A 14,489-nucleotide genomic window follows, 5' to 3' on the forward strand; every position below is an offset into this window, starting at 1 on the left:
TAATGTTGTGCAATTTTAACCCCTCCAAGGATGCAGAAAAGTCACAGAAATGGAACCTATAGTGAGTGATTTTCCAGGCTCAGCCATGCTTAAGAAATACAGCAAACGGAGCCCAGCACGAGTGGCCAGTCGCCCCCATGGCAGCTCTGCGTGACTTTAAGAGCCCTGGAGACAGCTTATTACCAGTCAGGGTGGCGAGGAGACTCCTGGCCCGGCTCTTGTAGCCAGCGGAACCCTCACTGGAGCGCTCCCGAGGAACTGGAGATTTCATGATGCAGACTCATACTTCAAGCAGTTTATTTTTTCCTGATGCCTACTTCTCAGAAAGTGTAGTGAGTTGGTAGTTTCCAAACCTAGAGTGGCCTAGAAGAAAAAAGAAAAGAGAAACTTTTAATTCTGATGAATCTGAATGTACAAATCGGCTCAGTCACTTTCCAACTGTGAGAGCTTAGCAAACCAACTTAAACTCTGAGCTTTGGGGTCTTCATTTCCAGGATTAGGATATTAATATACATCCTCTATTCCCAGAGTCTCACTTTAAGGCTCTGAGTCAATAAATGTGAAGTTCAGGAACATTAGCAGATCCCAGGGTGACAGGGAGTTATTCTTCTCATTGTTCAATGTCGAATCAGGATCACTTCATTATTAAGAGTTGGGATGGTTGGGCTCAGCTTCGGAGAAGTTTAATTAGACAACCCAAGCTACTGATCCTAAGATTCACTGGGCATTGACAGAGGAGGGAGATGTCAGCGTTGAGTCACAGGATGGGATGGTTCTCATTTGACGTTCTGTCCAGAGTGCAGGGAGCACCCCAGGTAACTCCACATAAAAAGGACGTCAACCTTATTTGTTATGCTCAGGAGATGCTAAGGTATCAGCACTCTACCTGCTCTGCCTCTGATAAAAATGGACAAATAGCAGACAGCCTTCGATACCCAAGCGCCATGCCTTATCACAACAATGTCCTTGGCAAGAGAGCTCTACCCACCATCCCCCTTGGTGTGGCCAGGATAACCCAGACAGAGGATGACTTTGTTAGAAATGTTAGAACACAAGAAGATATCTGGAGAAATTCTTACTGCATCTCACAAGTCCCCAGGGCCATTGAGGGATCACAGTTGAAAAACCGCTGCTCTAGGGCAGGGGTCAGCAAACTGCAGCCTACCAGTGGGCCAAATCCCACGTGCCACCTGCATTTATACAGCCCATGAACTATGAATGGTTTTACATTTTTTAATGGTTGGGAGATGGTACGGGGAGAATTTCATGACACTTGGACATCATATGAAATTCTCCTTTCAATGTCCACAGAAAACGTTTTATTGAGACATAGCCATGCTCATTTACATGCTATCGTGATGGCAGAGCTGAGTAGTTGTAACAGAGACCATCTAGCCCACAAATATTTACCATGTGGTCCTTTACAGGAAAACCTTACTCTAGGGTAAGCCAGTGACCTCACAGCACACCTGAGGGGGAAGCCTTATACATGGTTTCCTGCCCTTTGTCAGATGCTCTGGGTTCATCTGAAGATGGACGCTTTCCAAAGAATTACTTCTTTAACGTTTAGGTATTAATAAAAGGAAAAGAGATTTTTAAATTGCCTTTAATCTTTCTCTTTCTTCTTGTATTCAAATAAGAGCAATTATAGGGCAGAGGCCTGCTAAAAAGTCTGACAATTTATACAAAATTAATGTCACAAGAGCTCGAAGCAAATGTATTTATTAAAGTAACCCACAGAATCAGATAGCAGCAAATAGAAAGGGGGAAAAAAATCTAGGAACCTGTGATTCCAAGTCAGTATTTCATTTTCCTTTGCATTTAAATGATAACACATTTTGTGGCCAATTACTGCAGACTTTTTCTAGCAGGAAAAAGGAGAAGAAAAATGTGTTCATTGAAGGAAAGCTCTGCAAGAGGCAAGAAGTGATAAACTTCCCCAAGCCTATTTACAAATGCAGTCAATGAAACAGAATTTTAATGAATTGTGCCATGTAACCTGGTGAGTAATGAGCTGCAAAAGCTTTTGTCAATTGCAGTGACAGGGAACTAACTCTTTCAGTTTCAAGATCAATAAGAGAGTTCTCTGTTCTGCACTCCCCAAAAGTGGAACTCTGGGGAGAAAGGAAGTTGTCAGAGGCATGCCATCTCTACAGATCACAACAGCAAGGCTGCCATATGTTTTGTACACCACCACCCCTTATATTTAAATCCTGACTTCAGACCAAGAGGGAGTCAAAGACAGTTTGGAGATCAAACAACACAGCACCTATGAAATGCCGATACCAAATGACAACAAAAAGGCTAGAGTGACTCTAATAATAGCTCCCAATATTTCAGAAGCTGTATTGAGTTTGACTGCTGGTGTGGACCGTTGGGAGGAGATAAAGCCCTTGACACTGAGTTCCTGATTTACAAAGATATGGGTGGTGGGCTCTTTTGGAGATTAAGCACTGACCTAAAGCTTCCTGCTAATTCTGCCTTCCTTCATACTTTTTTCATCTGCTGTCCTCATTGCTGTGACTCCAAACAGTCACATTCTTTTTCAGAGACCTTGGAGTTGCAAATTATTGTATTATTCATCTCCATTACCTCCACTATTGCTATGGAGATATGGTTGTTGCTGTGGTCCTAATGCTATGGAGATGTGGTTGTTGCTATGGAGATGTGGTTGTTGCTGTGGTCCTAATGCCACAGAACAGAAGAATCCCCAGGTGGAAAAGACCCCTCATTCAACAATAGGTCAACAACATTTATTGAGCACCTACTATGTGGAAATAATAAGAAATCTTGGGAAAGTGGAGATGAATAAAATATCAAACCCCACCCTTAATTTGCTCTTAGAGTTGTGGAGGAGACAGACCCTTACCCTCCTTGAATCAATTAATAGCAATTGGATTATACATTTTTTGTTTAACAGAGGTCTTAAAAAGATTATACATCGGGCTTCCCTGATGGCGCAGTGGTTGAGAGTCCGCCTGCCGATGCAGGGGACACGGGTTCGTGCCCCGGTCCGGGAAGATCCCACATGCCGTGCATGCGGCTGGGCCCGTGAGTCATGGCCGCTGAGCCTGCGCGTCCAGAGCCTGTACTCCGGAACGGGAGAGACCACAGCAGTGAGAGGCCCACGTACCGCAGAAAAAAAAAAAAAGATTATATTTCATGTTAGGGGTCCAGTGAATGTAACTTGCCTGATATTTTGACACCCACATCAAACTAAGGGAAAATATTCCTACGATGCCATCCCCCCCCACCAACACAATCTCGAAGTTTACTTAGAAGCAACTTCTTCTGCACCTCTGTTTTCTTCCATTAAGTTTCTCTCTCTGGCATCAAGGCATGGGACCATTAGCAAAAGCCACGGGAAAGCCATCTCAGCGGGTGGGCAGGGTGCGACGGGGTAACCTGATAAAATGGAAAACTTGAAGTGATTCCCAATGTTGCGTTGAGGAAATTGCCACAGGCAATCCCATTCTGTCAACAGAATGTTCCACTTGACTGAAATCAAGACACAGGTGAAGCGCTTTAAAATGTGGTCTTGCAGAGAGGTGGAGCAGTGAGGCACTCTGAGGGAATTAGGCTGCCCCAGGCCACCCAGCATCCGTTCTTATCTAGTAAATTTTACTGGACTCTGAAGAGATAAAAAGATGTAGTCTCCATCCTCAAGGAGTTTACCATCTAGCCAAGGAATCAGGCTTGTGGAGGGATATTCATAATTCAAGGAGGAATAAAGCTATTCCTATAAGCAGTGGATGATTGAAGACCATGACAGCACATTCAGATAAGACTCAATTCAGGAGAGACGGGGGAAGATGGCGGAAGAGTAAGACGTGGAGATCGCCTTCCTCCTCACGGATACACCAGAAATACATCTACACGTGGAACAACTCCTACAGAACACCTACTGAAGGCTGGCAGAAGACCTCAGAGCCCCCAAAAGGCAAGAAACTCCCCACGTACCTGGGTAGGGCAAAAGAAAAAAGAAAAAACAGAGACAAAAGAATAAGGACGGCACCTGCACCAGTGGGAGGGAGCTGTGAAGGAGGAAAAGTTTCCACACACTAGGAAGCCCCTCCGCGGGCGGAGACTGCGGGAGGCGGAGGGGGGAAGCTTCGGGACCGCGGAGTGGTGCACAGCGACGGGTGTGGAGGGCAAAGCGGGGAGATTCCGGCACAGACGATCGTTGCCGACCGGCACTCACCAACCCGAGAGGCTTGTCTGCTCACCCGCCGGGGCGGGCGGGGCTGCAAGCTGAGGCTCGGGTTTTGGTTTTGGACGGAGCTCAGGGAGAAGACTGGGGTTGGCGGCTTGAACATAGCCTGAAGGGGTTAGTGCACCACGACTAGCCGGGAGGGAGTTCGGGGAAAAGCCTGCACCGGCCGAAGAGGCAAGAGACTTTTTCTTCCCTCTTTGTTTCCTGGTGCGCGAGGAGAGGGGTTTAAGAGCGCTGCTTAAAGGATCTCCAGAGACGGGCGCGAGCCGCGGCTAAAAGCGCGAACCCGAGACGGGTGCGAGCCGCGGCTGAGGGCGCGAGCCCCCGAGACGGGCGCGAGCCGCGGCTGAGGGCGCGAGCCCCCGAGACGGGCGCGAGCCGCGGCGGGAAGCGCGAGCCCCAGAGACGGGCGCGAGCCGCGGCTGAAACCGCGGACCCCAGAGACGGGCGGGAGACGCTGGGGCTGCTGCTGCCGCCACCAGGGGGGCTGTGTGCGAGCGCAGGTCACTCTCCGCGCCCCTCTTCCGGGGAGCCTGTGCAGGCTGCCACTGCCAGGTTCCCGGGATCCAGGGACAACTTCCCCGGGAGTACGCACGGCGGGTCTCAGGCTGGTGCAGCGTCACGCCGCCTCTGCCGCCGCAGGCACGCCCCGCACGCAGTGCCCCTCCTTCCCCCATCCCCCAACCCCCGGCCTGAGTGAGCCGGAGCTCCCGAATCAGCGGCTCCTTTAACCCCGTCCTGTCTGAGCAAAAAACAGACGCCCTCCAGCGATCTGCGCGCAGGGGCAGGGCCGGGTACAAAGCTGAGCTCCTGTGAGCTGTGAGAGCAGGGAGGAGAGGGGGAGGTCTCTCCCGGCAGCCGCGGAGGCGGATTGAAGCTCCACGATCAACTTGATGTGCCCTGCATTGTGGAATACCTGAATAGACAGGGAGTGATCCCAAATTGAAGAGGGGGAATTTAGGAGCGAGATCTGTGATTTTTTTTCCCTTTTCCTCTTTTTGTGAATGTGTGCGTGTATGCTTCTGTGTGAGATCTTGTCTGTATACTCTTGCTTCCACCATTTGTCCTAGGGCTCTATCCGTCCATGGTTTTTTTTTTTAAAAAAAAATTTTTTTTCTTAATAATTAATTTTAATTGTAATAACTTTATTGAACTTTACCTTCGTTCTTTCTTTCTTTCTTTCCTTCCCTCCTTTAGACAGCGAATCACCCCAGGTTGTGGGGGTGGTCTCTGGGTGCAGGATTTATGATTTTTCCCCCTTTGTCTCTCTTTGTGAACGTGTATGTGTATGCTTCTGTGTAAGATTTTCTCTGTATAGCTTTGCTTCCAACATTTGTCCTAGGGCTCTATCCGTCCGTGGTTTTTTTTTAAAAAAAAAATTTTTTTTCTTAATAATTAATTTTAATTGTAATAACTTTATTGTACTTTACCTTCGTTCTTTCTTTCTTTCTTTCCTTCCTTCCTTCCCTCCTTTAGACAGCGAATCACCCCAGGTTGAGGAGGTGGTCTCTGGGAGCAGGATTTATGATTTTTCCCCCTTTGCCTCTCATTGTGAACGTGTATGTGTATGCTTCTGTGTAAGATTTTCTCTGTATAGCTTTGCTTCCAACATTTGTCCTAGGGCTCTATCAGTCCATGGTTTTTTAAAAAAAAAATTTTTTTTTCTTAATAATTAATTGTAATTGTAATAACTTTATTGTACTTTACCTTCGTTCTTTCTTTCTTTCCTTCCTTCCTTCCCTCCTTTAGACAGCGAATCACCCCAGGTCGAGGAGGTGGTCTCTGGGAGCAGGATTTATGATTTTTCCCCCTTTGCCTCTCTTTGTGAACGCGTATGTGTACGCTTCTGTGTAAGATTTTATCTGTATAGCTTTGTTTCCAACATTTGTCCTAGGGTTCTATCCGTTCTTTTTTTTTTTTTTTCTTTCTAAATATTTTTTAGTACAATAACTATATTATACTTTATTTTATTTTTACTGTATCTTCTTTCTTTCTGTCTTTTTTCCTTCTTTCCCTCCTTCCTTCCTCCCTTCCTCCCTCCCTCCCTCCCTCCTTTCTTTCCTTCTTTGCTTCTTCCTTCCTTCCTTTCCTCCTTTCCTTCTTTCTTTCCTCATACTTCTACTAATTCTCTCTACATTTTCTCCTTCTTTCCCTCCTTCCTTCCTTCCTTCCCCCCTCCCTCCCTTTCTTTCCTTCTTTGCTTCTTTCTTCCTTCCTTCCTTTCCTCCTTTCCTTCTTTCTTTCCTCATACTTCTAATTCTCTCTACATTTTCTCCTTCTTTCCCTCCTTCCTTCCTTCCTTCCTCCCTCCCTCCCTCCCTCCTTTCTTTCCTTCTTTGCTTCTTTCTTCCTTCCTTCCTTTCCTCCTCTCCTTCTCTTTCCTCAAACTTCTACCAATTCTCTCTACATTTTATCCTTCTTTCCCTCCTTCTTTCCTTCCTTCCTCCCTCCCTCCCTCCTTCCCTCCTTTCTTTCCTTCTTTGCTTCTTTCTTCCTTCCTTCCTTTCCTCCTTTCCCTCTTTCTTTCCTCATACTTCTACTAATTCTCTCTACATTTTCTCCTTCTTTCCCTCCTTCCTTCCTTCCTTCCTCCCTCCCTCCCTCCTTTCTTTCCTTCTTTGCTTCTTTCTTCCTTCCTTCCTTTCCTCCTTTCCTTCTTTCTTTCCTCCTACTTCTAATAATTCTCTCTACTTTTCCTCCCTTTTATTCTGAGCCGTGTGGATGAAAGGCTCTTGGTGCTCCAGCCCAGGAGACAGGGCTCTGCCTCTGAGGTAGGAGAGCCAACTTCAGGACACTGGTCAACAAGAGACCTCCCAGCTCCACATAATATTAAACGGTGGAAATCTCCCAGAGACCTCCATCTTAACACCAGCACCCAGCTTCACTCAACGACCAGCAAGCCACAGTGCTGGACAACCTATGCCAAACAACTAGCAAAACAGGAACACAACCCCACCCATTAGCAGAGAGGCTGCCTAAAATCATAACAACGCCACAGACACCCCAAAACACACCACCAGACGTGAACCTGCCCACTAGAGAGACAAGATCCAGCCTCATCCAGCACAACACAGGCACTAGTCCCCTCCACCAGGAAGCCTACACAACCCACTGAAACAACCTTAGCCACTGGAGACAGACATCAAAAACAACGGGAACTACGAACGTGCAGCCTGCAAAAAGGAGACCCCAAACACAGTAAGATAAGCAAAATGAGAAGACAGAAAAACACACAGCAGATGAAGGAGCAAGATAAAAACCCACCAGACCTAACAAATGAAGAGGAAATAGGCAATCTACCTGAAAAAGAATTCAGAATAATGATAGTAAGGATGATCCGAAATCTTGGAAGTAGAATGGACAAAATGCAAGAAACAGTTAACAAGGACCTACAAGAACTAAAGATGAAACAAGCAACGATGAACAACGCAATAAATGAAATTAAAAGTACTCTAGATAGGATCAATAGCAGAATAACTGAGGCAGAAGAACGGATAAGTGACCTGGAAGATAAAGTAGTGGAAATAACTACTGCAGAGCAGAATAAAGAAAAAAGAATGAAAAGAACTGAGGACAGTCTCAGAGAGCTCTGGGACAACATTAAACGCACCAACATTCGAATTATAGGGGTTCCAGGAGAAGAAGAAAAAAAGAAAGGGACTGAGAAAATATTTGAAGAGATTATAGTTGAAAACTTCCCTAATATGGGAAAGGAAATAGTTAATCAAGTCCAGGAAGCACAGAGAGTCCCATACAGGATAAATACAAGGAGAAATACGCCAAGACACATATTAATCAAACTATCAAAAATTAAATACAAAGAAAGCATATTAAAAGCAGCAAGGGAAAAACAACAAATAACACACAAGGGAATCCCCATAAGGTTAACAGCTGATCTCTCAGCAGAAACCCTACAAGCCAGAAGGGAGTGGCAGGACATACTGAAAGTGATGAAGGAGAAAAACCTACAACCAAGATTACTCTACCCAGCAAGGATCTCATTCAGATTTGATGGAGAAATTAAAACCTTTACAGACAAGCAAAAGCTGAGAGAGTTCAGCACCACCAAACCAGCTTTACAACAAATGCTAAAGGAACTTCTCTAGATAAGAAATGCAAAAGAAGGAAACGACCTATAATAACGAACCCAAAACAATATAGAAAATGGGAATAGGAACATACATATCGATAATTACCTTAAATGTAAATGGACTAAATGCTCCCACCAAAAGACACAGACTGGCTGAATGGATACAAAAACAAGACCCTTATATATGCTGTCTACAAGAGACCCACCTCAGACCTAGAGACACATACAGACTGAAAGTAAGGGGATGGAAAAAGATATTCCATGCAAATGGAAACCAAAAGAAAGGTGGAGTAGCAATTCTCATATCAGACAAAACAGACTTTAAAATAAGGACTATTAAAAGGGATAAAGAAGGACACTACATAATGATCAAGGGATCGATCCAAGAAGAAGATATAACAATTGTAAATATTTATGCACCCAACATAGGAGTACCTCAATACGTAAGGCAAATACTAACAGCCATAAAAGGGGAAATTGACAGTAACACATTCATAGTAGGGGACTTTAACACCCCACTTTCACCCATGGACAGATCATCCAAAATGAAAATAAATAAGGAAACACAAGCTTTAAATGATACATTAAACAAGATGGACTTAATTGATATTTATAGGACACTCCATCCAAAAACAACAGAATACACATTTTTCTCAAGTGCTCATGGAACATTCTCCAGGATAGATCATATCTTGGGTCACAAATCAAGCCTTGGTAAATTTAAGAAAATTGAAATTGTATCAAGTATCTTTTCTGACCACAACGCCATGAGACTAGATATCAATTACAGGAAAAGATCTGTAAAATATACAAACACATGGAGGCTAAACGATACACTACTTAATAATGAAGTGATCACTGAAGAAATCAAAGAGGAAATAAAAAAATACCTAGAAACAAATGACAATGGAGACACAACGACCCAAAACCTATGGGATGCAGCAAAAGCAGTTCTAAGGGGGAAGTTTATAGCAATACAAGCCCACCTTAAGAAGCAGGAAACATCTCGAATAAACAACCTAACCTTGCACCTCAAGCAATTAGAGAAAGAAGAACAAAAAAGCCCCAAAGCTAGCAGAAGGAAAGAAATCATAAAAATCAGATCAGAAATAAATGAAAAAGAAATGAAGGAAACGATAGCAAAGATCAATAAAACTAAAAGCTGGTTCTTTGAGAAGATAAACAAAATAGATAAACCACTAGCCAGACTCATCAAGAAAAAAAGGGAGAAGACTCAAATCAATAGAATTAGAAATGAGAAAGGAGAAATAACAACTGACACTGCAGAAATAAAAAAAATCATGAGAGATTACTACAAGCAACTCTATGCCAATAAAATGGACAATCTGGAAGGAATGGACAAATTCTTAGAAATGCACAACCTGCCAAGACTGAATCAGGAAGAAATAGAAAATATGAACAGACCAATCACAAGCACTGAAATTGAAACTGTGATTAAAAATCTTCCAACAAACAAAAGCCCAGGACCAGATGGCTTCACATGTGAATTCTATCAAACGTTTAGAGAAGAGCTAACACCTATCCTTCTCGAACTCTTCCAAAATATAGCAGAGGGAGGAACACTCCCAAATTACTTCTACGAGGCCACCATCACCTTGATACCAAAACCAGACAAGGATGTCACAAAGAAAGAAAACTACAGGCCAATATCACTGATGAACATAGATGCAAAAATCCTCAACAAAATACTAGCAAACAGAATCCAACAGCACATTAAAAGGATCATACACCATGATCAAGTGGGGTTTATTCCAGGAATGCAAGGATTCTTCAATATACGCAAATCTATCAATGTGATAAACCATATTAACAAATTGAAGGAGAAAAACCATATGATCATTTCAATAGATGCAGAGAAAGCTTTCGACAAAATTCAACACCCATTTATGATAAAAACCCTCCAGAAAGTAGGCATAGAGGGAACTTTCCTCAACATAATAAAGGCCATATATGACAAGCCCACAGCAAACATCATCCTCAATGGTGAAAAACTGAAAGCATTTCCACTAAGATCAGGAACAAGACAAGGTTGCCCACTCTCACCACTCTTATTCAACATAGTTTTGGAAGTTTTAGCCACAGCAATCAGAGAAGAAAAGGAAATAAAAGGAATCCAAATCGGAAAAGAAGAAGTAAAGCTGTCACTGTTTGCAGATGACATGATACTATACATAGAGAATCCTAAAGATGCTACCAGAAAACTACTAGAGCTAATCAATGAATTTGGTAAAGTAGCAGGATACAAAATTAATGCACAGAAATCTCTGGCATTCCTATATACTAATGATGAAAAATCTGAAAGTGAAATCAAGAAAACACTCCCATTTACCATTGCAACAAAAAGAATAAAATATCTAGGAATAAACCTACCTAAGGATACGAAAGACCTGTATGCAGAAAATTATAAGACACTGATGAAAGAAATTAAAGATGATACAAATAGATGGAGAGATATACCATGTTCTTGGATGGGAAGAATCAACATTGTGGAAATGACTCTACTACCCAAAGCAATCTACAGATTCAATGCAATCCCTATCAAACTACCACTGGCATTTTTCACAGAACTAGAACAAAAAATTTCGCAATTTGTATGGAAACACAAAAGACCCCGAATAGCCAAAGCAATCTTGAGAACGAAAAAAGGAGCTGGAGGAATCAGGCTCCCTGACTTCAGACTATACTACAAAGCAACAGTAATCAAGACAGTATGGTACTGGCACAAAAACAGAAAGATAGATCAGTGGAACAGGATAGAAAGCCCAGAGATAAACCCACGCACATATGAACACCTTATCTTTGATAAAGGAGGCAGGAATGTACAGTGGAGAAAGGACAGCCTCTTCAATAAATGGTGCTGGGAAAACTGGACAGGTACATGTAAAAGTATGAGATTAGATCACTCCCTAACACCATACACAAAAATAAGCTCAAAATGGATTAAAGACCTAAATGTAAGGCCAGAAACTATCAAACTCTTAGAGGAAAACATAGGAAGAACACTCTATGACATAAATCACAGCAAGATCCTTTCTGACCCACCTCCTAGAGTAATGGAAATAAAAACAAAAATAAACAAATGGGACCTAATGAAACTTCAAAGCTTTTGCACAGCAAAGGAAACCATAATCAAGACCAAAAGACAACCCTCAGAATGGGAGAAAACATTTGCAAATGAAGCAACTGACAAAGGATTAATCTCCAAAATTTACAAGCAGCTCATGCAGCTCAATAACAAAAAAACAAACAACCCCATCCAAAAATGGGCAGAAGACCTAAACAGACATTTCTCCAAAGAAGATATACAGAATGCCAACAAACACATGAAAGAATGCTCAACATCATTAATCATTAGAGAAATGCAAATCAAAACTACAATGAGATATCATCTCACACCAGTCAGAATGGCCATCATCAAAAAATCTAGAAACAATAAATGCTGGAGAGGGTGTGGAGAAAAGGGGACACTCTTGCACTGCTGGTGGGAATGTGAATTGGTTCAGCCACTATGGAGAACAGTATGGAGGTTCCTTAAAAAACTACAAATAGAATTACCATATGACCCAGCAATCCCACTACTTGGCATATACCCTGAGAAAACCAAAATTCAAAGAGAGTCATGTACCAAAATGTTCATTGCAGCTCTATTTACAATAGCCAGGACATGGAAACAACCTAAGCGCCCATCATCGGATGAATGGATAAAGAAGATGTGGCACATATACACAATGGAATATTACTCAGCCTTAAAAAGAAATGAAATTGAGCTATTTGTAATGAGATGGATAGACCTAGAATCTGTCATACAGAGTGAAGTAAGTCAGAAAGAAAAAGACAAATACCGTATGCTAACACATATATATGGAATTTAAGGGAAAAAAATGTCATGAAGAACCTAGGGGTAAGATAGGAATAAAGACGCAGACCTACTGGAGAACGGACTTAAGGATATGGGGAGGGGGAAGGGTGAGTTTTGACAGGGCGAGAGAGAGTCATGGACATATACACACTAACAAACGTAGTAAGGTAGATAGCTGGGGGGAAGCAGCCGCAAGGCACAGGGATATTAGCTCGGTGCTTTGTGACAGCCTGGAAGGGTGGGATGGGGAGAGTGGGAGGGAGGGAGACGCAAGAGGGAAGACATATGGGAACATATGTATATGTATAGCTGATTCACTTTGTTGTAAAGCAGAAACTAACACACCATTGTAAAGCAATTATACCCCAATAAAGATGTTTAAAAAAAAAAAAAAAAAAAATCAAAGTTGACCAAAAAAAAAAAAAAAAAAAAAGAGTCATGTACCAAAATGTTCGTTGCAGCTCTATTTACAATAGCCCGGAGATGGAAAGAACCTAAGCGCCCATCATCGGACGAATGGATAAAGAAGATGTGGCACATATACACAATGGAATATTACTCAGCCTTAAAAAGAAATGAAATTGAGTTATTTGTAATGAGATGGATAGACCTAGAGTCTGTCATACAGAGTGAAGTAAGTCAGAAAGAAAAAGACAAATACCATATGCTAACACATATATATGGAATTTAAGGAAAAAAATGTCATGAAGAACTTAGGGATAAGACAGGAATAGAGGCGCAGACCTACTGGAGAACGGACTTGAGGATATGGAGAGGGGGAAGGGTGAGTTTTGACAGGGCGAGAGAGAGTCATGGACATATACACACTAACAAACGTAGTAAGGTAGATAGCTAGGGGGAAACAGCCGCAAGGCACAGGGATATTAGCTCGGGGCTTTGGGACAGCCTGGAGGGGTGGGATGGGGAGAGTGGGAGGGAGGGAGACGCAAGAGGGAAGACACATGGGAGCATATGTATATGTATAGCTGATTCACTTTGTTATAAAGCAGAAGCTGACACACTATTGTAAAGCAATTATACCTCAATAAAGATGTTAAAAAAAAAAGACTCAATTCAGATGTCAAGGGTAAGGGAAAAAATGAATTACCTTTGAAAATTGATAGTCCAGATTACTAGACATGACAACCTCATCTTTGACACATAGGCTTCCCCTCTAACCCAGGAACCCTTCTTTCCTGGTCCTGCCTTATATCCTTGTGGTGGGCACCATGTTGGCTTCACCACAGAGCCCCCATGCCAAGACGCTCCTCTCCTCCAAACCTGAATCAGCGTAAGAGATGCTTTTAGAGAGAAGGGTTTCCTGCCTAGAGTTCAGGGCTGGCTTCTTCTCCAAGGAGCCACCTTGAAGGGCCCCAAAATGACCACCCCCTGGGAAGAAGTCCTACCTGCCCACAGGGTCACAGTTACAGCCCCAGCAAATAGGCATACCTGCACCCAGCACCAGTGCTGATAAGAGGAGATACAGATGTGCAAAGCTAGAGGTGAGCAGGGACAGGCAAAGATGTTCACTTTTTTTTTCAACACTTGTGTTAGAACCAGGAGGTTGTCTTTCCAAGACACTAATTCAAACTTCAGAGAAAGATGTGCTGCCATTTTGAAATCTTTCGAGGTGGAAAAATAACATCTTTTGGTCCCTTTCCTTCAGATCCAGTTTAGACTCCTCTCTCTCTCTAAACCTCCGATGCTGCCCCTGCTGCCCCTCCGTCACATCTACTCTGGACCCAGCTACTCCCAAAGGCCTCTTCCATCTTCAACCAAGCTGATCTCATAAATGTTATCCATCTGCACCTGTAATGGGTTGGGTGCAGTCCTAAACGCAGAAAGCAAAGTCAAGTCAGACAACGACCCCGTCTTTAGAGAGTGGACCATCAGAGAGGAAGATGCACAGGAGAACCAGGGTTTGCACCCACTGGAAGGGCAGGAAGCGCAGGAATCCTGTGTGCAGGGAAGAGGGCACTGGATTGTCACACAGGAGGAGAGCGGCAACTGAGCAAAGGGATGAAGTCGTAGAAGTAAGAAACAGCAAGGTCCATTCAAAGAGCTGTGGCCCCTTCGGAGAAGCTGGAGCAGCCGTTCTAAGGGTGGGTAGGAAAAGATGAGGTTGCCGTGCCCAGCACCAGCCAGCCGCCAGAGGCGCTGCTGAGCCAAACTGAGGAATCAGCTTATCTTCACCCTGAAGCCAGGGAGACTCCAGATATGGTTGAAGCAAAGAGAGGTTGCGCTTTCGGCTCTAGGGAGGCTGGCTGGAGAGAAGGATGCAAGCTGAAGGGCAGCTCTGGGCCAGT

The sequence above is a fragment of the Phocoena phocoena genome, chromosome 7 (genome assembly GCF_963924675.1).
Source record: "Phocoena phocoena chromosome 7, mPhoPho1.1, whole genome shotgun sequence".
In the NCBI taxonomy this organism is placed as follows: domain Eukaryota; kingdom Metazoa; phylum Chordata; class Mammalia; order Artiodactyla; family Phocoenidae; genus Phocoena; species Phocoena phocoena.